Raw genomic sequence first — 23,308 nt, forward strand, 5'->3', positions numbered from 1 at the left:
TTGGATTGAAGGAATTGGAGAGAAGGGGAGGGGAGGGAAAGGGAGGGATTTAATTTCCTTTGTTTGGATAAAAAATATGGGAGAAAGGAAATGGAAGGGGAGAAATGAGAGGACTTATTTTCCCTCCTATAGAACAAATTATAATCTTTCCAAGGGTGGCAAGATTTGGAAAGAAAACATTATTTGGACTCTAATTATACCACCAACATCCTTCAATTCTCCATCCATTCTTCATCTCCCTCCTTCCTCCCCTTCCATTTCCCTTCATAATTTTTGTTATCCAAACACCCACATTCCATTTGCCCTCCCCTTCTCTCCCCTCCCTCCACCTCCCCTCACTCCCCCTCCCCTCCCTTTCCCTCCTAAAATTGTATCCAAACGGACCCTAAAAGGGCAGAAACTGAAAGGACGGTTTGGAAAAGCTAATCTCTTGGGCTCCCGAATGCTAATTAAATCGTGTATTTGTGGGAAAGATAGTATAAATTATTTTTATTTTTTCTAGATAAGTTATTGAAGATGTAATATTTTAAGAATAAGTAGGATTTAGGAAAGTAATATTATACGATTAGATATTTAGACATTTGACTAGTTTTTAACGCGTGCAAAATTATACGAGTATATTTTTAAAAACATTGTCGTAAATAATTAACATTTAAAAAATATTAACCAAAATACATGAATATTTTATATTCTATTTATTTTATAATGATAATATATAGGTTAAAACAATGCAAAAATTCAGTGTTAAAACATGGTATAGGTATAGAGTACATTAAATGCAATGTATACAAAACAATATGCATGTCAAATAGAAAAATTAAAATATTATATCTGGTTGAATATATTTATGAGAAAATAGCTTATTTTTTTTTTTAAAAAAGGAAATTGCAGTATGTTGTTCTTTAATTTATTACTCCATTTACGGTTAATTTATACTTGAATTTAATATTTAGTATTTTTGTAACAATATTGATTATTATCGGTTGATGTATTTTTTCGTACTTTATTTTAATTGTTATTATAATTTATTATTGTAATAAAAATTTGGACTGAATTTTTAATAGGTGGTGTAATTTATTAGTAAAATTTTGGTCTAAATTATTTACATTTTAAATTATTCATTATTCGTTATTATTCACTAATAATTATGTGTAGAAAACATAAAGGTAAACATTTAAGTTTAAAACTTAAACATAGAGGTTTTTCAGCAATTAATTCCAGATTTTTTTTTCTTTGGGCCACACATTTACTTACAAAAAAATAAAAATAAAAATATGTATGTGATGATGTGGCTTGAGGAAAATGCTTGAAATATTTCACAAATACTATCCTACAACTAGTTGTATAATAGAATTGTATTGTTGAGCTCTTGCACAAAGTTGTTGAGCTATTTTACAAGTTCTTGAGTTATTTTACAAAGTTATTGAGCTTAATAATTATTTTGTTAAACTCAATAACTTTGTACCGTAACTCGATATTTTTTGGTTTTATACTAAAAAAAACTAAACTTAATCTTCTCAAAATTATTCACCCTACGACTGATCAACCGTAAATAATCTCACCTTTACAACATTGAGATCAAAGTTAATAACTTACTAGTATAGATCTCACGCAAATGCGCGGTTTTTTAGATAGGAATATTAAAGAAAATACGAATCAACAATTATAAAGCCTGATATTTTAACTCAATTTGATATTTAATTGTAAATTTATTATTATTAATGTTTTGTATTAGTTGGTGTAAAAGGAAAATTTCAGTATAATCCAGTTGTAAATATAATAATATAATGAAAGGCCAATTAGAAAGATGATATAATAAAAGCCCAATTATAGATATAATATAAAAAAAGCCCAATTATAGCCAAGTTCATTTAGGCGGGAAAATTTGGAGATTTCTTATTCTTTTAGTATAAGGGGATTTTTAAAAGTGAGATTATTCTCAAATTACCAAAAGTTGGGAGTCCGGTAATATTATATGGATATCCATGTCTAATTAAAAGATTCTGGATTTTAGTGTTTTTTGGAAACTCAAACTCTATTGTTATACAAAAAGAATAGTGTCAATTTCCAAAACCCTCAAATTCCATCTATGCCACCAAATCATTATCTTGCCGTTTGATTCCAAGAAATTGAAGAGAATGAAGAAGGTAAAATCATCATTATCATCATCATCAAGTTGTTGCCAACATTTATCCTACATATCAGAATACAAGTACTTACCACCCGAAGTTTGGAATCAAATTTTGGCAACATTGCCGGTGAAAACCCTACTACGAGTCAGGTGTGTTTGTAAATATTTGTGCTCTATCATCGAGGACCCTGGTTTCGTTAACATGCATCTCAAACTTTGTGCGATTAATGTTGACAAGAATAAATTATTGGTAAGCTTCGAGACGTCTAGACGCCGTGGAAATCCAGGATTCATGGTGTCAGTTCGTCGAGCTGACACACTTGAAAATATTACTGACAATTTCAGTACCCTGGAATCCTACTTTCTTCGTGGGAGTTGTGACGGGTTGCTATTAATGTGCCGCGACAACTACCACAATTTTCATGCAAGAGAAATGACAATATGGAACCTTAGTTGTAGAAAATCATTGCTACTTCCCCCTTGCCCTTTTCCTCTGCGTAATGGTTGTTATTATCTTGAGGACTTTATATATGTATTTGGTTTTGCTTCTGAAAGTAAGAATTATAAAGTAGTTTTGTTCACGACAGAAGACAATGTGGATGTAAAGGCTTCAGAGATGATGAATGTTGCAGTTTATACACTCGGTGATCACCAATGGAATGTCAGAATTAATGGCCTCGGTATCAGCCGCATCTACTTTAAACGTATGTTTGATTATATCCGGAAATTAGGTTATTACTTTCAAGGGGAAGCGCACTGGTTTGGTAATGATCCATATGGGGATGGTAATCTAAGGAAAAACCCTACGCATCTTGTTTCCTTCGACTTTAATTTGGAGAAATTTATCTTTCTGGAACTTCCACATCGTTCGGGTGAACAAGAAACTTTCAGCTGGTTTATGTTTTCTCTTGGGGAATCACTAGCTGTTTTCTGTATTTCTCGCGTAAGTTCCAGCATTTGGGTGCTGGAACAGGACAACGGAAAGCAGGTGTGGACTTTGTGGTTTTCAGGACGTTCAAGCTACGCTGGTTTTATATTATTCTGGTCGTACTCACACACGAATTCAGTGGTATTCTACTATGAGAGTGTTGACGGTAGTAGCCATCTTCGGTGTGGGAACAAGTCGTATAATCTTAATAATTGCCGAGTGCGAAAATCTATAAATCGTGAGGTAGGATTGTATAACTATTCCGAGAGTTTGGTGTTGTACAATGGAGATGGAGCCGAAGACATACCGCCTTTTCCCGGAATTTGAGAGCACTATCACGTATGATTTGATGTCGTTTTGCTTTAATGTCTTTCAATTTATTGTTGTTGACAATAATGGCTCGGAAACATAAGATGTAAAATATTCTGGATTCAATTTTCATCGTGGATAAAAGAGCTGCCCCTGCTGTTTAAGGTTGGCGCTACAAATTTTCGTATGTGTTTTTCCGAGTAGTTCATTGTTGTCGATCAGTATCAGATTGCTATTTACTAACTAGAAATTTAGGACACTGAACAACTGAAGAGCTCGTATAAAAGTACAGTAAATGTGTCAGTTACTGCTCGTTCCTCTCGGCTCTCGCTGTATGCTTTGACACAATAACAAATGACAGTGCTGAATCGAGTATGCAGTGGAGAACAGTATCAGATTGCTCTTTACTAACAAGGTAAGTACTCGTAGCTATGAATAGTCCTGAATCATAAGCTACAAATAGTCCTGCGCACAAATGTTCTGCATCGGCGGTCATTTTTTTGGGTCAATAGCCACCATGAGGAGTTTGATGCACCTGTTTCTGATTCTAGACATGGATACGAGTGTACGACCCTAAACAACCCTATCAGCTGATATGTTACATTATATTGCTACCTAAAATAACGAGCGCAGCAATCTGTCAATGGGGCGACCCCTTAATATTAAGACGACACACACATACAAGATGTTAAACCCAAAAACCAGAACACGTCAACTAGGCGTAACTCATATTTTTCTCGACTTGGTGCAACTCTCAAGAACGAGAGCGAGTTTCAGATTTATTGCAAAGCTGCAGCATTTGTTTGCTTCATCGTAAAAGCGGGAGTAAGAATTATACTAGCAATCAATAAATACATAAAATCTATAGAAAATGTAAACTATGTATACCATAACTTAAACTCGTATACAGCCAGAGGTTCCAAAATCAATTAAGACAAACAGAGTAGAATTTCATCATGACAAATACCTCAAATCATCTCGTAAGTAATAACAATCGAGGAAGTGGTAGAAATGCTGTGGCAAGCCAAACAGCTTAAGAAACAACTGCTCATTCCAAAGGCATCGAAAGTGACTAACAAAGTTACTAGCAAGATTATAAGACTTCTTCCCACACCTAATGATAGCTACCATCAACGCTCTCAAAATAAAATACCTTTGAAAAACCATTTGAGTACGACTTGAATAAATTTAAACCATCGTGGATAATCGAGTACCAAGATTTACAGAAGCATCAGAATGTGAATCCAAACTTCGGGTGATAAGTACTTGAACTCAGAAATACGGAACAAATGTTAGTTTCTGTTTGGTGATGGTTTCGCCTTCTTCCTGTTACCCACTTTCTGCAGCATCAAACGGCAAGAACCAGCAAAGAGTCTATTTGAAAATGATAACCTTCAACTCTTCAAGGCTCAGGTGAGAAGAGAATGTTATTAAATCGAGTAAGATCGTACAAATAAAATAAAATGAAACAAAAATGTTTCAAACTGTCAATGAGGAGAATCTAAGACGACAACACCGCAGTGTCCAAACTCTTTTAAACTCTCGCTCAATCAATAATGGTTTCAACAATGGTGAAAAATCCAAAAAATAACAGGCATGGAGATGAGAAGCAAGATTAAAGTAACTACACATACCAAAATTCAAGGCATACAAAGCCAAGCGAATTCCAAGGAAAAAGAAGCTATAACAATATGCTCTGAATAAAAAGAATTATTGCTTCTCAAACATCAAGAGGAATAATGAGGAGCAATGAACATACTCAAAGTTGGTTGACTAAGAGACTAAGAGCTAGAGGTTCTTCCGAAAACCATTTGTAAAACAAACAAAGTCGTACGGAGTATTATCTAATTCATGGGAACGATCTCAAATCCTGGGTTCCGTAGCCTTTGGATAACACCAAGCTCTCCGAATACATGTCCAGTCTTAAGATGGAGCTCATAGATCTATTCAAGTCCCGCACTTGGCAACTAGCTATATTATAAACCTTATTCCCGCATATAAAATAGCCACCATCACTTTCACAATAGATAACCTTTTGATGAGACGAAACACATGAGTTGAATACTTGATAGCCATCCCCACTTGAATTCCCCAAAAAACATAGAGTCCATGGCTCCTTTTCGTTGTCCTGTTCTAGCACCCATATTCTGGAAGTTACCTTAGAAATACTAAAAACCGCTAGTGACCCCCCAAGAAGAAATAGAAACCTCAAAGAACCCTTTTCGTCCCAAGTAAATGGTAGTTCCAAAAAGGTTGTTTTTTCCTTATCAAAGTCAAAGGAACCAAGATGAGTTAATGTATTTCTTGGTTTATCAAAATAACCAAGCCAGTACGCTGAGCCTCGACAGAAAACAGCAGTGGATAACGAGTCAAATGGCTTATTAATAGAGATATTGTTAGGAAAAGTGATATCGAATTGATCATTTCTGACAGTCCATTTTTGATCACTGAGTGTATAAACTGCAACATACGTCTTTCCAGTCAGTCCAGCCTCAATATCGTCAAATGTCATGGCAATCACTTTATAATCCTGACTATGAGAGGCGAAACCAAACAAATACTTAGTACCGACTAAGCTGCCAAATGGGCTCACCGGAAGAGGCAATGATTTGCGGATACAAGGGTTCCACAATCTTAATTCTTTACGGTAATAAGGAGGACAAAATCGTTCCACTAAAAACAACCCATTGCAGCTACCTATAATTTGGTACGTATAAGAAGTAGATTTGCTAAAAATAAGATCGGTTTTTCGAAGAGTTTCAGCCTCGCAAACTGTCAACATATACGCTGTATTTCGTTCCAAACCCTCGAGAGCTACCAATAACTTATTATTATTCCGAGAATTGAATTGGGAAAGTTGAAAGTGCATGTTCACAAAATCGGGATCATCGATAATAGAGCACCAAGATTTGCAAACGCACCTGAATCTTAATAGGCTTTTGGCAGGCAAATTTACGAAAATTTGAGTACAAAGTTCGGGTGGTAAGTACTTGGATTCAGGTATATGTTGGTGAATATTTGATGATTTCTGCTGCAAATTTGATGAACTTTTGGGCTTCTTCCTGTTCTTCATCGTTTCCACAGCTCTAAGTTTTGAATTGAACTGCAAGAAGTTGATGATGGGGCGGATGGGCGATTAGAGGGACAGCATCAAGGATGAAGGGTTTGCGGCAATTCACTTGGTGTATCTTCAGATTTAAGATGGTGATTGTCAATTGATTTTACCATAAGAGTTAAAAACACCGTCAAATTTAAAATCTCTTAACCTTATTTCATTTTCGCCTTTTTTTTTTAGCATTTTTTCTAAAATGTGCCCAATAGGCAAATGTTAAGATGCTAAAAAAGGAAAGATTTATATCAATATATTATGAGAAATTGAAATACAAACTTATAATTACCATACTTTGAGAATTATTGTTATAAATCATTCTTTTTTTTTTAGCATCTTAACGTGTACCTATTGAGCACATTTTTAAAAAACTCTCATGCGGTGTGTAACAATTGTTTTGAATTAACACGACCTTAAACAACAAATGGCGATTTTCAAAAACGCTAGCCTCCATCAATTATATGCGGGGCTCCCATCGATTATCAATCGATTGATGGTAATCCTCAAATTTGTTTCAAATTTCAATCAATAGTATGCATTTATCTTCTATTCAATAAAAATCTCCCTTTTGGTGAGAATCGTTTTTTCGTCCCTTATTTCGGGAATTTTCCATTCATTCCTGGGTTTAGTCTCATCAGTAATATAGTCAAGTGTACTTCGTTGATGGTTCGTAGCGTGTTTTTTCAAAGGGTACAAGTGATTTGTCAATGCTTTTTGGAACCAATCAGAGGTAAATTTTATCTTATAATAATGAATGATCCCCTCAAAAGCTACATGACGATAGTGATAATAGGACGAACCGAATTGTAAGATCATCATGTTTTGAGATCCCTAGTTTATAAGAAAGTTATTTTTCTTTGATTAAAAACCATTAGATTGTTTTTCGATTATATGTATCTTTTATAACTGTCGTATGACGTTCTATTAATAAATTATTGTTTACTTTCAAAAAAAAAATGGTGATTGTCTTAATATCAAAGCGAGTTAAGTTGGGTAGCTTTTGCTATCTTTTTTTCCTTTTGGATTTTTTTATGCTCCCCTGCAACAAATAGTATACTCGTAACCCTTTTTACTAATATTAACAAATCCCTAAATTTTCCCTCTTACCTTTCCGCATTAATGACACTCTAGTATAAAATATTTGTCTTCTAATTAATTGATTTCACTATCTATACTTACTCGTATACAGAATTTACCTCCTAATTAATTATATACTACAAATTTTAACGCTAATTTTTATTTTTGAAGAAATATTAACGGTAATTATGGTCACAATTTTTCATAAATTATTGTTTAGCTTTTAGACAGACAAAACCAATTTTTTACCTTTTTCAAAATGAAATAGATATCATGGTTGTCAAGCTCTCTTAACATTTTTACCTAAAAAAGCCCCACTTTTCACGGTTTCGACGCAAATCTATATATATATATATATATATATAAAAGAGAGTTTTTTCGAGCGATCTGAGAGCGTCCACATCATCGAAAATCAATTTAGGAAAGTATAATTTTTTATGTAAAAAATAAAGTGGAAAATCTTTTAATTATTATAATATGTATATTTCCTAAATTATATTCAAGTGATATTTCTAATTTTTATATCAAACCTTTACATTTCATTTGGCAAAAAAATATCGTTAAAAAAATTATGAAAATAATATAATTAGCTTTGTGTTAAAAAATGCTATCATTAGAGTATAAATTTCATATTATTTGCACATATTAAAGATGGTGTATTTTTTAATACGTAAAATTGTGTACTTTTTAGTATGTTTTGTCCCACATTGGAAAATAAGTAGGTGTGGTGAATATACTACATATAAATAGTAGAATTGTCCCACATCGAAAGATTAGTATAAGGTGATGTGATCTTATGATTATAAATAGGATGCATATTTGGAACTTATGTATCCACCCAAAATTACTTTTTAGTATGTTTTGTTCCACATTGGAAAATAAGCAGGTGTGGTGAATATATTACATATAAATAGTAGAATTGTTCAACATCGAAAGATTAGTATAAGGTGATATGATTCTATGATTATAAATAGGAGGCATATTTGGAACTTATGTATTCACCCAAAAAATTTTGAGTCTCATAAATATTGTTTTAAAGAGTTCTTAAGATTTTCTATCATTTTCTACGATATGATATAAAAAAATAAAGTGGAAATCGTTGGGAACTACCAGGGAAAGAGTTAAGAACATGAACAAGAAAGAACTAAAGGTTTTACTAATGGTAGTCTACTGACACAATACAAAACTAAAGAATTTACTAATGGTTGTTTTCTGAATGCAGTAATAGAGAAGAAAAATAATACTCCCTCCATTCAACTTTTATCACCCCACTTCAATATAATACTCCTCCTATTTATTAGAGAAATGGGGTGATAATTGTTGAATGAAGGGAGTATGTATACAATAGTGGTTTTTTAAGAAGAGACATGTATTTCTTGGTATGTTATATCTTTCACATTGAAAAATAATGTAGGCATTATGAACATACTACGTCTAAATAATTAAATTATATATCTCACATTGAAATAATAGTATACGGTAGGATGATTCTACAAATATAAATAGGAGGCATCCTTGAAACTTAGGTATTAATCCAAATTTTTTTGATATAAAAGATATAGACTTTTTAGTATGTTATATGTCCCACATTGAAAAATAATATAGGTGTTGTGAATATATTATGTAGAAATAATAAAAATGCCCTATATATATACATTTTCTATATTATATTAAAGTGATGTTTATAATTTTGATATAAAAACTTTATATTTCATTTGAAAAAAAGTATCGTATGAAAATTATATAATTAGATTGTGACAAAAAAATGTTATCATTAGAGTATATATTGTATTGTATTGTATTTTCTCATTATTAAATCGGGTTGATGTCAAAGTAGATGAAAAAAAATGGTGTACTTAGTATGTTATTTGTCATACACTGAAAAGTAACGTAAGTGTAGTGAATATACTATGTATAAATATTAGAATTGTCCCACATCGGAAGATTACCATAAGGCATGGTGATCTTATGATTATAAATAGAAGTCATAACCCAAAATCTTTTGATTCCCATAAATATTGTCTGAGATAACTCTTAAAAGAGGTTGTATTACTGTCTCTACAATAATGATTTCTAACCTAAGTTAATGTTTGGAAAATCTTTTAGTTATTATAATATACACTATGTATTTCTTATTTTATATTCAAGTGATGTTTCTAATTTTTATATAAAAACTTTTAAATTTCATTTAACAAAATAATGTTGGTAAAAAATTATGAAAATAATATTATTAGATTCATGGTAAGAAATGCTATCATTAGAGTATATATAGATTTCATATAATTTGCACATATTAAAGATGGTGTATTTTATAGTATGTTATATCTGCCACATTGAAAAATAATATAGGTTTGATAAATATACTACATATAAAAAATAGAATTTTCCCACATCGAAATATAGCATAAGGTGAGTGATTCTATTAGCATCCTTGGAACTTAGGCATCAACCCAAAATCTTTTGAGTCGCTTAAGTATTGTTTTGGAGAGCTGTTAAAAGTTTATATCATTATATTTCTACCTATAGATTTTATATGTCCCATATTGAAAAATAATGTAGGTGTGGTAAATATACTATGTTTAAAAAATATAATTAGAATTGTGTTAAAAAATATTATATCATTAGAGTATAGGTTCTTATCATTTGCACATATTTTAATTATGATAAAAAAAAAATAGAAAACAAACGTCCATGGTAGCATGTGTAATCTATCAAATTTCAAGGTTACCATGAGAAATTTCAAATATTATAATGATATAGTTAATTAAATTTACATTTAAAAGAGAGATATCCGTACCAATAAAACAATAAAGGGGGTATTATTTTTTACTTTTTATTTTATTGCCACGACATCAAACTTAACGTCCATTTAACAGCCTTTACATTAGGGGGTACCATGGGCAAAAAAATGGAGCCTCAAGGGTACCATAGGCAGATTTTTAAAAGTAGGGGTAAGATGGAAAATCTAACAAAATTAAGGGGTACCACGGGAAATTTCCGTATCTCAATTATGTTCAATTTTTTTTTGAAGAAAAACAACGTACAAATATTAATGGAGAGTACTTGATCATATTATTAAATTTAAACATAACTATTAGATATAATGAGTAGCAATTGTCTGTATTCGGTATTCGAGATCTGGTTGAATGTCGAACTAAGTGCAAAAAAGATGGTGTAATTCTGAGTATGTTATTTGTCCCACATTGAAAAATAATGCAGGTTTGATAAATATATATTACATATAAATATTAGAATTGTCCCACATCAGAAAAAAAAATCCAATTTTTGTGAATATATTACTTATAAATAGTAGAATTGTCTCATATCGAAAGATTAGTATAAGGTGGGGTGATTATATGATTATTAATAAGAGTTAACCCACGTATATATTAACCTTTTTTTTTAAAGAGATATTTTAATAATATGTAAACAAATCATTAGACATATAATGTAAACATTAAACGCTTAACGTTTTTTTTTTTTTTGCATTATAAATAAGCTAATTACCCCGTTGCAACGCACGGGCATTCAAACTAGTTTCCTAATAACATGGACTAAAAATGGATGAATAATATACTAGTATAGATCCCGCGCGAATGTGCGGTTTTTTTAGATAGGAATATTAAAGAAAATAACAATAATTGATATTTAACTCAAATTGAAATTTAATTGTAAAATTTATTATTATTAATATTTTGTATTAATCGGTGGAAAATGGGAAGCCATTATAATACAGTGTAGATATAATATAATAAAAGCCCAATTACAGATATGATATGATAAAAGCCCAATTAAAGATACAATATAATGAAAGCTCAATTACAGCCAAATTCATTTAGGCGGGAAAATTTTGGAGATCTTTTATTCTTTTAGTATAAGGAGGATTGGCCAACTAAATCCAATAATAAGCGTTGATGGAGTATCAATTTTTTAATTTTTATTTTGATGACTCGGGGACTCGAGCTGTTACTTTTTGTATAGTAGGTAAGTCACCCGAAAATGACAGGTTCGAGGTATAGAAGTCATGTCTGTTGGAGTATAAAACCGATCTTGGGAATTCAACCATCAGCTTAAGCTTTTGGTTAAGATGATTTCTTGACATGATATCAGAGCCAAGGCGACCAAAGGTTACAGGTTCAAATCCTGACAGCCTCCAATAACTCACGAAATAAAATTTCAGCACCTGATATGAGGAAGCTTGTGCACTAACCACTCTTCGGGCTTAATCGGCATTCGAGTGAGGAGGCGTAATAGAAAATAAATATAATTCTTGGACCTCAACCATCACCTTAAGGTTTTGGTTGAGATGGTTATCTATCATGGTATCAGAGCCATATATTAAAATGGAATATTAGCACCAGGTATTGGGAGGCCTGCAGTTGCATCCACACTTCAAGCTCAAAGGGCATTCGTGTGAGGGAGCGTGTATTGCTCTTGAGGGGCTTGAACCTGAGAACCTTTTGGATTAAAATGGAATATTAGCTTTTGCTATCTTTTTTTCCTTTTGGATTTTTTTATGCTCCCCTGCTACAAATAGTATACTCATAAAATCCCTTTTTACTAATATTAACAAATCCCTAAATTTTCCCGCTTACTTTTCCGCGTTAATGACACTCTAGTATAAAATATTTGTCTTCTAATTAATTGATTTCACTATCTATATTTACTCGTATACAGAATTTACCTCCTAATTAATTATATACCACAAATATTAATGCTAATTTTTATTTTTCAAGAAATATTAACGTTAATTATGGTCACAATTTTTCATAAATTATTATTTAGCTTTTAGACAGACAAAACAAATTTTTTACCTTTTTCAAAATGAAATAGATATCATGGTTGTCAAGTTCTCTTAACATTTTTACCTAAAAAAGCTCCACTTTCCACGGTTTCGACACAAATTTCCTAGTAACAAGGACTAAAAATGGATGAATAATATACTAGTATAGATCCCGCGCGAATGTGCGGTTTTTTTAGATGGGAATATAAAAGAAATAACAATAATTGATATTTAACTCGAATTGAAATTTAATTGTAAAATTTATTATTATTAAAGTTTTGTATTAGTCTGTGGAAAATGGAAAGTCCATTATAATCCAGTGTAGATATAATATAATAAAAGACCAATTACAGATATGATATGATAAAAGCCCAATTAAAGATACAATATAATGAAAGCCCAATTACAGCCAAATTCATTTAGGCAGGAAAATTTTGGAGATCTTTTATTCTTTTAGTATAAGGGGGATTGGCCAACTAAAAATCCAATAATAAGCGTTGATGGAGTATCAATTTTTTATTTTTTATTTTGATGACTGGGGGACTCGAGCTGTTACTTTTTATATAGTAGGTAAGTCACCCGAAAATGACAGGTTCGAGGTATAGAAGTCATGTCTGTTAGAGTATAAAACCGATATTGGGACTTCAACCATCAGCTTAAGCTTTTGGTTGAGATGATTTCTTGACATGATATCAGAGCCAGGGCGATCAAATGTTACAGGTTTAAATCCTGACAGCCTCCAATAACTCACGAAGTGGAATTTCAGCACGTGGTATGGGGAAGCATGTGCACTAACCACTCTTCGGGCCTAATCGGCATTCGAGTGAGAGGGCGTAATAGAAAATAAATATAATTCTTGGACCTCAACCATCACCTTAAGATTTTGGTTGAGATGATTATCTATCATGGTATCAGAGCCATATATTAAAGTGGAATATTAGCACCAGGTATTGATTGAGAGGTCCACACTTCAAGCTCAAATGGCATTCGTGTGAGGGAGTGTGTATTGCTCTTGAGGGGCTTGAACCCGAGAACGTTAGAAAATTTATCAAAGTTCTAACCATTAAACTCCACTTTTGCGAAATTGCGGGTGATGATTACTAATGTTTGAACTTTGATCATTACTGTTAGATGAATTACTCTTAAGTCTTAATCACTAAATCAACGTAGAATTGGTAAGTACCACTAGTAGAAAAAGTCCTATTTACATCGCCACAAAGACATCGGTTATAGCTGAAACGATGTAAATGTTCATAAATAACATCGGTTTTTACAAAAATCGATGTAAAACGTGTTCTTTTTTCTCCCTTACATCGGTTATTTTAAAAAAACAATGTACAAAGATATTTGTACCATCGGTTTTAACATAAACGATGTAAAGATGGTATCATTAACATCGGTTTTAAAGGGCCGATGTAAAAGCATTGTCAATTAATAGACAAAAAAAACTACCTAGTCTCTTATTTCCCCACGACCCTTCACTTTCTGATATAATTTTTCGCCTCTTCATTCACCTCGCACTCGCTATCACCTTTACCCTCTACCACCAAAGCGTCACCACCAGGATTTCTTGTCTCTCATGCCGCACCGCTATTCATATACCGGCCCGTCACTAACCCCTCGTAACAGCGGCGAACAACCACCTTGAGTACCACCCTTGTTCTCTCTTCTGTTTGAGGTATAAACCCTAATTTTTAGATTCTTATGTTTAATTCGATTTTTTGTATAATTGTTGTGTTATTGTGTCTATATTGTAATTTGTTGATGGTTATGTTCATGTTTTATATGCACTATGGAGAAATCTTGCAGGAATATTTAGATTTTGAAGATAAATATATATGTTGTGGGTTATTTGATTACTTCACCTTTGATATTGGTTTTATTGAATTTATTTTATTATTATTATGATTTTGATTGTTTGGGTGGTTATATCCTAAACTGAATTCGATGTGTTTGTATTGAAATTGATTTTTCTTAGCTCGTCGTCTTTTAAGCCATAATTACTGAGAAAACGTAACCAAGGATCGATATCTGTTTTTATTGTTAGTTTGTCATGAAACCTTCGTCATTACCATGTTTCCAAAGCTTTCTGAAGATGCTTAAGCTTACTGAATGCTGCACAATACACAACATAGAAGTGCGAAAACCTGTGTATCTAAGATACATGCCATACTAGATAGGAATTACCGAATTGAATATGCAAAAATCTCAATCTTTCTGAAGTTTTACCATTCGTGGTGGATGTACCTTATACTAATTGAACAAACATTGCTAGTTTTCAATAATAGTCTCGTGGTATTTGTTTTCTCTGTTCAGCCAAGTTCCTTATTAGACTCCCCAAAATCAACTGTTGCGATGAAGTGATGGACACATCTAATGAAATCCAACGCCTTGGAGGGAGGAGGGGATTTGGCTTTATCAGAGGACGGCTGAGCTTGGTGATCCTTTTGGACAGTGTAAATCTTGGGATTGCTTACTTGCACGGTATATCGTCTCCGTCTCTATTATTTGTTTACCTATTTCATTTTAATTACCTTCGTAAGTTTAACTTTTATTTTGAGAATCGTTAATTAAGTAAATTGATCATTTTGCTTATACCGTTTCCGTCATTTGTTTATTAATTTCATTTTGGAGTCGGTCTTATTGTTTACATTATATTTTGAGAACGGTTTGTTGTGTAAATTGATCACTCGCTTGCATTGCTTACTAGCGAGGTATTATCTTTGTTTATCTTGAGGTATTTGGTTAGAAAGGAAATATCTTTGTTTATCTTTGAGGTATTTGCCTGTAATGTTGTTTTTAAGGGGGCTGATTTAGTCATTCCTACTATAGCCCTACTATAGCCACCTACATATCATTTTGTCCGAGGTTGCTGTCCCTTCTTCTGGTGTACTTAATTAATCAAGTTAAATAACAAAGTATAATTTCCTGTATTTCTTTGACAATTTTTTACTTACATCGCAGAAAAGTTGGATGACCTTAAAAAAGTTCAGACACTACTATTTAGTACAACCTTACCTGCTTTTCTTTGCATATTCTTGGCTTCATAGATTCGCGGTTCTCACGTTGGTACATACCTTCCTAGTTCTGGCATTTGGCATAATACTCAACGACATCTTAAGAAGATAGATATCAATCTAAAAACTGTTAAGCATTTGGATTTTGATGCTGCAACTCGAGAAAACGCATTGCCTCTTCCTGATGACAGAGTAACTTTTCTTGAACCTTGTGGCTTAGTGTACTCAAATTTCCTTGGATCGAATGTAATTTTTTCCCGATTTATCAAAAATGTGCTGATTTTTTCCGTGAACTTTAACACTTGTACGGGCAAGTCTTGGACAGGATGGCCTTATGTAGGATAAGTGAGATTTTAGGTTTTGCTCCCTTCCTACCATGCAATTATCTTACCCAATCTTTTACACAATCCAAATTGTAAAGTTGACCTTTTTTTTGGCAATAAAAAGTGTTTTACATTTCTAAAATTATTATGGTATCATCTTTTTTCACACTGTAATGCTCTTCAAATAAGTTTGGGTATCTTATGCTTACACAGTTACACCAACTGAGAAATCTCATATATGAATTATCTTAAGTTTTCTACTCAAGGCAAGTAAATCAATTTTTTCCTAGTTATGCAAGGGGAGCCTTGGCGCACCGGTTTAGGTGTTGCTTTGTAACCGTGAGGTCACGGGTTCAAGTCCTTGGAGCGGCCTCTTGCCAAAATGGCAAGGGAAGGCTTGCCCCAATTACACCCTTGTTGTGGGACCCTTCCCCGGACCCTCGCCTAGCGGGGGCGCCATTGTGCACCGGGCTGAGAATCGCTGAGAATCGGTAATTTGGTTTTTAATGAGAATCGCTGAGAATCGGTAATTTGCTTTTTTTTTAGCAGTGAAAAACTCATTATACAACCGCTGAGAATTGGTAATTTGGTTTTTAACGAATAAGAAAACATATAGGTTGCTTCTACTTTGTTTCTTTCTCAATTAATCTCCATAATCTTTAGCTTTTTTAATTTCTTAAATTGATATGTTGTTCCCTTAAAACTGATTAAACTATAGAATTATTTGAAAGTTTCTATCGATTCGTAAAATTGATTGCTTAATGTTCATGAAATTTTGTCCATTCACTTGGAAATTTACCAAATGTTCAAGATTTTACTCAATGTGTAAAAAATTTGTTAACTTTCAGGGGAGGGATGATAGTGAGATGAAAAGTATGAGCTCTCTTACACGTGTTGCTGATTCAATCGCTGATGGTGATATTATTATTGTGCAAATAAGAAGATACAAGAGTGGCAACTCTTAAAGTAACTACTTTTCTTCTCGCACTATATAGTATGTTTCCTAACACTACTTTTCTTTCCGTAATGTTAAGTTGTTAACGAGTAAAACTTAATGTACTTATTAACTGAGATTTAAATGGAGTATCACATTAGGCATTGGTGAATATTAGAATACATGATTCTTGAACATGTTATTCATGATTCTTCACAAAAACACCCACATTCTCTGCGACTCGATCTCAACTAGTGACTCAAGCAAAGAATATAAGAGACTAAAAATGAAAACACAAGAACTTTGAAACAAATACCTAAAAATGACATGGAATATTAAATAGAAATAAGTAGAAGAGTTGAGTTCAATTTTGAGTTTGCGAAAGTAATGACTATCGCATTGTGTTATTTCAGTGTTCAGTTTGCGAAATTATGGATCGTAGTATCTTGTGGTGGGTTGTTTCTTACTTCTGTGTTGAGTTTACGAAAGTAATGACTGTCACGATGTTCCTTATTTTATAGTTACTCTCAGCACTTACCTGCAAAAAGAAATACATTTTTCCGAGTTCCAATTATACATTCTTTGATTCTTCCCTTTTGTTTTGGTTATGTATGGTTAATGTTTGACTGTTTGTTGTTGTTTCCTGTTGTATTAATGTTGGTTATGTGTTTAAGATGTGAGTACCTTTGGGAATTAATACATGCTCAAAGGTTGATTTTTACTTTTGAGCATCAAGTAAATTGGTGCAAACTTGTAGTTGTCTTATTGATATTTATTTTATAGTGTGCTTAGAACTTCTTCCAGCAACAAACTTTCAATTCATGTTTGAAGTGTTGTTTAGTACACTGTCCCGAGGAACCTTGTGATGCCTAGTCAAATAAGTAGAAATCATATAGTGCATGAATCTCATTGTGACATTGCCTTTCGACACTCTATTCGTTCGATGGGGAGTTCTGGTCATCGCAGTTGACGTCATTTTTGCTTATGAGTTGGGTCAGTTGGATCATTTTTGGGTTGTTCTGAGTTATATTTATGAAGGCTTATGTTTACTAGAACATAATTTTCTTGTAGGTACTGAGCTTCTGACGTAGTTGATAACAAATTGGTACGATTTGTGCAAAAGGCAAGTATATAGCTATTATGTAATAAAGCCCTTTGAATTTTTATGTATAGATATTGTTCGTATTTTTTAAATGTCTACCTCTTCCTAATTCTAATCCTTACTCTTGTATGTAGTGTGTTTCAGGTTCGCAAATGACAATTGAACAAATGAACGAGGTTCGAGAGCTTTGGTCGCTTTATTGTGGAAAGAACGTCTAGAGTATGTATGATTTAGATTTCTAGAAATTGTAATTGAAAATACACATTTTGCGTCGTAGAAGCTTGTAGTGTACATTTTAAATTATTTTGAATGGACGGAATTGTATACGCTATGATATTTTTTTGGTATAATAAATATGTAGTTGTGTTTAAAATTGTTGGAAGGAATGAGATGCAGGGTTGTTATTTTTATATTGATTCATTTTGCAGGCCCCTAACAGTGTAAAAATTCACAAATAGCTTAAGAGTAAATCGTCATTTCGAATCATACTACATCGTTTCATACATCGATTTGGACAAAACGATGTAAAAATGCCATTTACATTACATCAGTTTCAAACAAAAACCGATGTAATTGAGACACTATTAACATCGCTTTTCACCTATAACCGATGTTAATAATATACTATTTACATCGGTTTTAAATCAAAACCGATGTAATTGAGACACTATTAACATCGCTTTTCACCTATAACCGATGTTAATAATATACTATTTACATCGGTTTTAGACCAAACCCGATGTAATTGAACACTATTAACATCGCTTTTACCCATAATCGATGTTAATTTTATACTATTTACATCGGTTCTGAAACCGATGTTTAATTAGCTAAAAATACTAAATACGTCGCCCCCAGAAACATCGCCACAAAAGCGATGTAAATAGGATAAAATAACCGATGTCAATGAGACTTTTTCTACTAGTGTACTTTGATTCTGAAATATAGGCCCAAATTCGAAGAAGTAGTGGAATTCTTCATTGTTTTCATAGCACTTGGTTACGCAGTAAACGGCAAAAGTCCGAGGAATCAGGATGGACGATTAAGGGGGCGCCGTTAGTGGTGATAATTGTATTCCAATTAATTTGTGTGATCACTTAAACCCTAATTTTTTGGAATTTGTCCTCAAAGTATATAAGTTTTAATCATGTTTTGTTCGGTTCAAAGTCTAAGATTTGTACTCCGTAAAATTTAGATTTTATAAGTTCAAACTCAGTTATAAGTTATTATTATTACTAGTTGAAAAACCCGTGCAGTGGGATGTACGGGGCTCCATTAAAATTATTTGTAAAAATATATTCTTAAGTTAGATAAAAAACAAAATCCAAGAATGTTGAATCATTAATGAAAAAAAAATTGGAGTTCGTGTACCGATAAATTATTAATGTGTTTAACATAAAAAGTTTGCCCTCCAGTAGTATAACATCAAGATCTACATATAGTATGTAGTTAATTTATTCATTGTCACAGGCACATCCAATTTTTAAATACAGAACGTTATATTTATAACACATGATGCATCATGCCATAATGAACCCTAAATAACGAATACATCCCTTTACGAGTTTTGCAAATTTATTTTCACCGACCACAACTACATAATACGAAATAATGTTGCGTTAAAACAACATGTACCATAACTCATAAATATATATAACTCATAAATATATATATATATATATATATATATATATATAGAGAGAGAGAAGGGTTCTTATAAGGTCCTCTTATCATATAAGTCCCTAAGTCCTTATAAGGGCCTTTGGATGGAAGGGATGGAGGGATGAGATTACATCTCAATGGAGGGCTACAATTCTCCCTCCCTAATCTTCTTCCCTAATTGTGTATAACTCTACCTAATTGTGTACAACTCTACCACCATTCTAATCTCCCAACTCACTCCCTCATATCATTCATTCATTTTACTCATTATCTCTCATTCTCTCTCATTTTTTCTCTCATAAAAAAAAGCCAAAAACCCAAAAACCAAAACCCAAAAACCAAAACCCAAAAACCAAATCTCCATTTCCTTCTTCCTCCGCCATGTCATTTGTCCGCGGCTCCACCTCCCGACCACCCTCCTCTCCACCACCCGCCTCCTTCCTCCCTCCACCGCAACAACTCCACGACAACAACCACCCACCTCCCTCCTCCCTCCACCACCGCAACAACTCCACGACCGCAACAACTCCCTCCACCACCGCAACAACTCCACGACTTCCTCCTCCCTCCACCACCGCAACAACTCCACGACCCGCCTTCCTCCTCCCTCCACGACCGCAAATGACTCCACGACCGCCACCCCTATTTTCAAAATTCAAATTTTGAAAATCCCGCCTTTCCTCCATTGCTCGTCGGCCGTTGTCATTCTTTGGTTGTTGCTCGTGGTGGTGGTGGTCTTTGTGGTTTGGGGAGAAAGGCGTGGTGGTGGTGGTTCTTCTTGTGGTCGTTGGTGTTGTCCTTGGTTTTTGTTTTTGCTTTTTTCCTTTCTCCCTTTCTCCCTCCCCCGCTCTTCCTTTCTCCTTTTTCCGTTCTTTTTTTTTTTTTTTTTTTTTTTTTTTTTTTTTAATTTCGTTTGGTTTTATGTTATTTGTCTGTGGGTATTTTTTTTTATTGTTATTTGGTTTTTTTTATTGTTATTGTTATTATTGTTATTTGGTTTTTATTTTTTTTAGTTTAGTTATTTTTATTATTATTTGAGATTTGGTATTAATTTTGTGTGGTGGTGTTTTTTTAGATCTATTGGTTTTTTTTGTGTTTTTGTCATATTTACTTTATTTTGTAATTGTTATTTGGTTTTTAATTTTTGTTGGTTATTAATTTCTTTGTTGGTTATACACTTAAAACATTAAAGTTATACTATTTATGGCTAAAGTTATACACTTAAAACATTAGAGTTATACACACGATATTTAAATTTGGTTTTTTTTTTTTTATTGTTATTTGGTTTATTTTACATTTCGGGTTTGGTTGGGTTGTTGGTTTTTTGGTTTTATTATTGTTATTTGGTTTTTTGTTTTTGTTATTATGAGTTTTTTTGGTTTTTGTTATTAATTTTTTTTTTTTCATATTTTTCATATTTATTGTTTGATTTTTTTACTATTTACGACTAAAGTTATACATTTTATGACTAAAGTTATACATTTTATGACCAAAGTTATACAAAAATTGGACTAAAGTTATACAAAAAATTGGACTAAAGTTATACAAAAATGAACCAGAGTTATACAACAATGTACCAGAGTTATACAAAAATTGGACTAAAGTTATACAAAAATTGGACTAAAGTTATACAAAAAATTGGACTAAAGTTATACAAAAATGAACCGAGAGTTATACAACAATGTACCATCTGAGTTATACAAAAATGAACCAAAGTTATTCAAAAACGACTGAGTTATACAAAAATTGGACTAAAGTTATACAAAAATGAACCAAAGTTATACAAAAATGAACCAAAGTTATTCAAAAAACGACCAGAGTTATACAAAAATGCACCAAAGTTATACAAAAATTGGACTAAAGTCATACAACAATGGACTAAAGTTATACAAAAAATTGGACTAAAGTTATACAAAAATGAACAAAAGTTATACAAAAATAGATCGAGTTATACAAAAATGCACCAAAGTTATACAAAAAATGGACTAAAGTTATACAAAAAAATGGACTAAAGTTCTACAAAAATTGGACTAAAGTTATACAAAAAAGCACCAGAGTTATACAAACATGCACCAAAGTTGTACAAAAATGCACCAGAGTTATACAAACATGCACCAAAGTCCATTTTTGTATAACTTTAGTCCATTTTTTGTATAACTTTGGTGCATTTTTTGTATAACTCTGGTGCATTTTTGTATAACTCTGGTTCATTTTTGTATAACTTTGGTCCATTTTTGTATAACTTTAATCCATATTTGTATAACTTTAATCCATTTTTGTATAACTTTGGTCCATTTTTGTATAACTTCAGTCTTTTTTTGTATAACTTTAGTCTATTTTTGTATAACTTGATCTTTTTTGGATAACTTTAGTCCATATTTGTATAACTTTAGTCCATATTTGTATAACTTTGGTCCATTCTTGTATAACTTTGGTTCATTTTTGTATAACTTTGGTTCATTTTTGTATAACTCTGTTCATTTTTGTATAACTTTAGTCCAATTTTTTGTATAACTTTAGTCCATTTTTTGTATAACTTTGGTGCATTTTTGTATAACTTTGGTCATAAAATGTATAACTTTAGTCGTAAATAGTTAAAAAATCAAACAATAAATATGAAAAATATGAAAAAAAAAAAATAATAACAAAAACCAAAAAAACTCATAATAACAAAAACAAAAAACCAAATAACAATAATAAAACCAAAAAACCAACAACCCAACCAAACCCGAAATCTAAAATAAACCAAATAACAAGATTTAAAACCCGAAATCTTAAAAAAAGTATAACAAGAAGAGATTTGAGAAAATGAATAAAAAAGGAGAAGTAACAAAATAAAAGAAAATAAAAGACAACAACAAAAAATGAATGGAAAAAACAACTCAAAACATGAAAATAAAGACCAAACGAAAAAAAAAAAAAAAACGAAAAAAAAAAAAAAAAAAAAAAAAAAAAAAGTTGGCGGCGGTGCGGTGGCGGCGGTGTGGTGGCGGCGGTGGTGGGCGGTGAGTTGGTGGCGGGTGGGATAGTGGTGGGTGGTGGTGAATGAGGAAGAGAAGAATGAATGATTTATTTGGGTTTTTGATTTAATTGGATTTTTTGGGTTTTTTGATTTAATTGGATTTTTTGGGTTTTATTTATTTATTTGGGTTTTGGGTTTTTTATTTATTTGGATTTTTTGGGTTTTTATTTTTTGGGGTTTTAGAGAGAAGATGAGTTGTGTGATATATGAGAGAAGTGGATGAGAGGAAAAGAAGTTATAGTGAATTAGTGATTAATTAGAAGGATTAGTGAAGGAGGAGAGAATGAGTGATATTAGTACATAAACACACTTTTGGAGGTTGATCTTGGCCATCCATCTCCCTCCATCCAATGGCTCACAATAGGACTTATGGACTCAAATATATAGAGGACCTTAGTTGATCCTCCCTCTATATATATATATATATATATATATATATATATATATATATATATATATATATATATATATATATATTCTTATAAGGCCCTTACATCCATTGAGTCCCTAAGTCCTTATAAAGGCCTTTGGATGGAAGGGATGGAGGGATGAGATTACATCTCAATGGATGGTCATAAATCTCCCTCCCTAATCTCCCTTCCTAATCCATGTACAACTCCATCCTAATTTGTATAACTCCATCCTCCTTCTAATTCTCCCTTCTCACTTCCTCATAATTCACCCTCTCACTTCTCTCTCATTCACTCATTCTCTCTCATTTCTCTCTCATTCTCACAAAACCAAAAAAAACCAAATCAACTAAAAAATACCCACTCCCTCTTCCACACCTCCGGCTGACCACCACCCAACCCGGCCACCACCCGTCACCCACGGTTCAACCTCCTCCTTCTCCTCACCCACGGCTCAACCGGCCACCCTCCCTTTTCCTCCTTCCTTCTCGGCTCCTCCGA

General features: G+C 32.6%; 1 long non-coding RNA gene across 7 annotated transcripts; it reads left to right on the plus strand.

The window, feature by feature from the left end:
- The first annotated feature begins 13,770 nt into the window (after window positions 1-13,770).
- Window positions 13,771-18,086, plus strand: LOC141586529 (uncharacterized). Of its 7 annotated transcripts, none has more exons than XR_012519553.1 (6): window positions 13,771-14,015; window positions 14,654-14,821; window positions 15,302-15,546; window positions 16,526-16,643; window positions 17,683-17,734; window positions 17,848-18,086. It is a non-coding gene; the product is annotated as an uncharacterized LOC141586529 (long non-coding RNA). The 7 variants fall into 7 exon arrangements; XR_012519552.1 differs by having other exon boundaries at window positions 13,789-14,015; window positions 14,659-14,821; XR_012519554.1 differs by having other exon boundaries at window positions 13,789-14,015; window positions 14,670-14,821.
- Window positions 18,087-23,308: the final 5,222 nt, after the last annotated feature.

Source organism: Silene latifolia, chromosome 6 (genome assembly GCF_048544455.1).
Source record: "Silene latifolia isolate original U9 population chromosome 6, ASM4854445v1, whole genome shotgun sequence".
NCBI lineage: Eukaryota > Viridiplantae > Streptophyta > Magnoliopsida > Caryophyllales > Caryophyllaceae > Silene > Silene latifolia.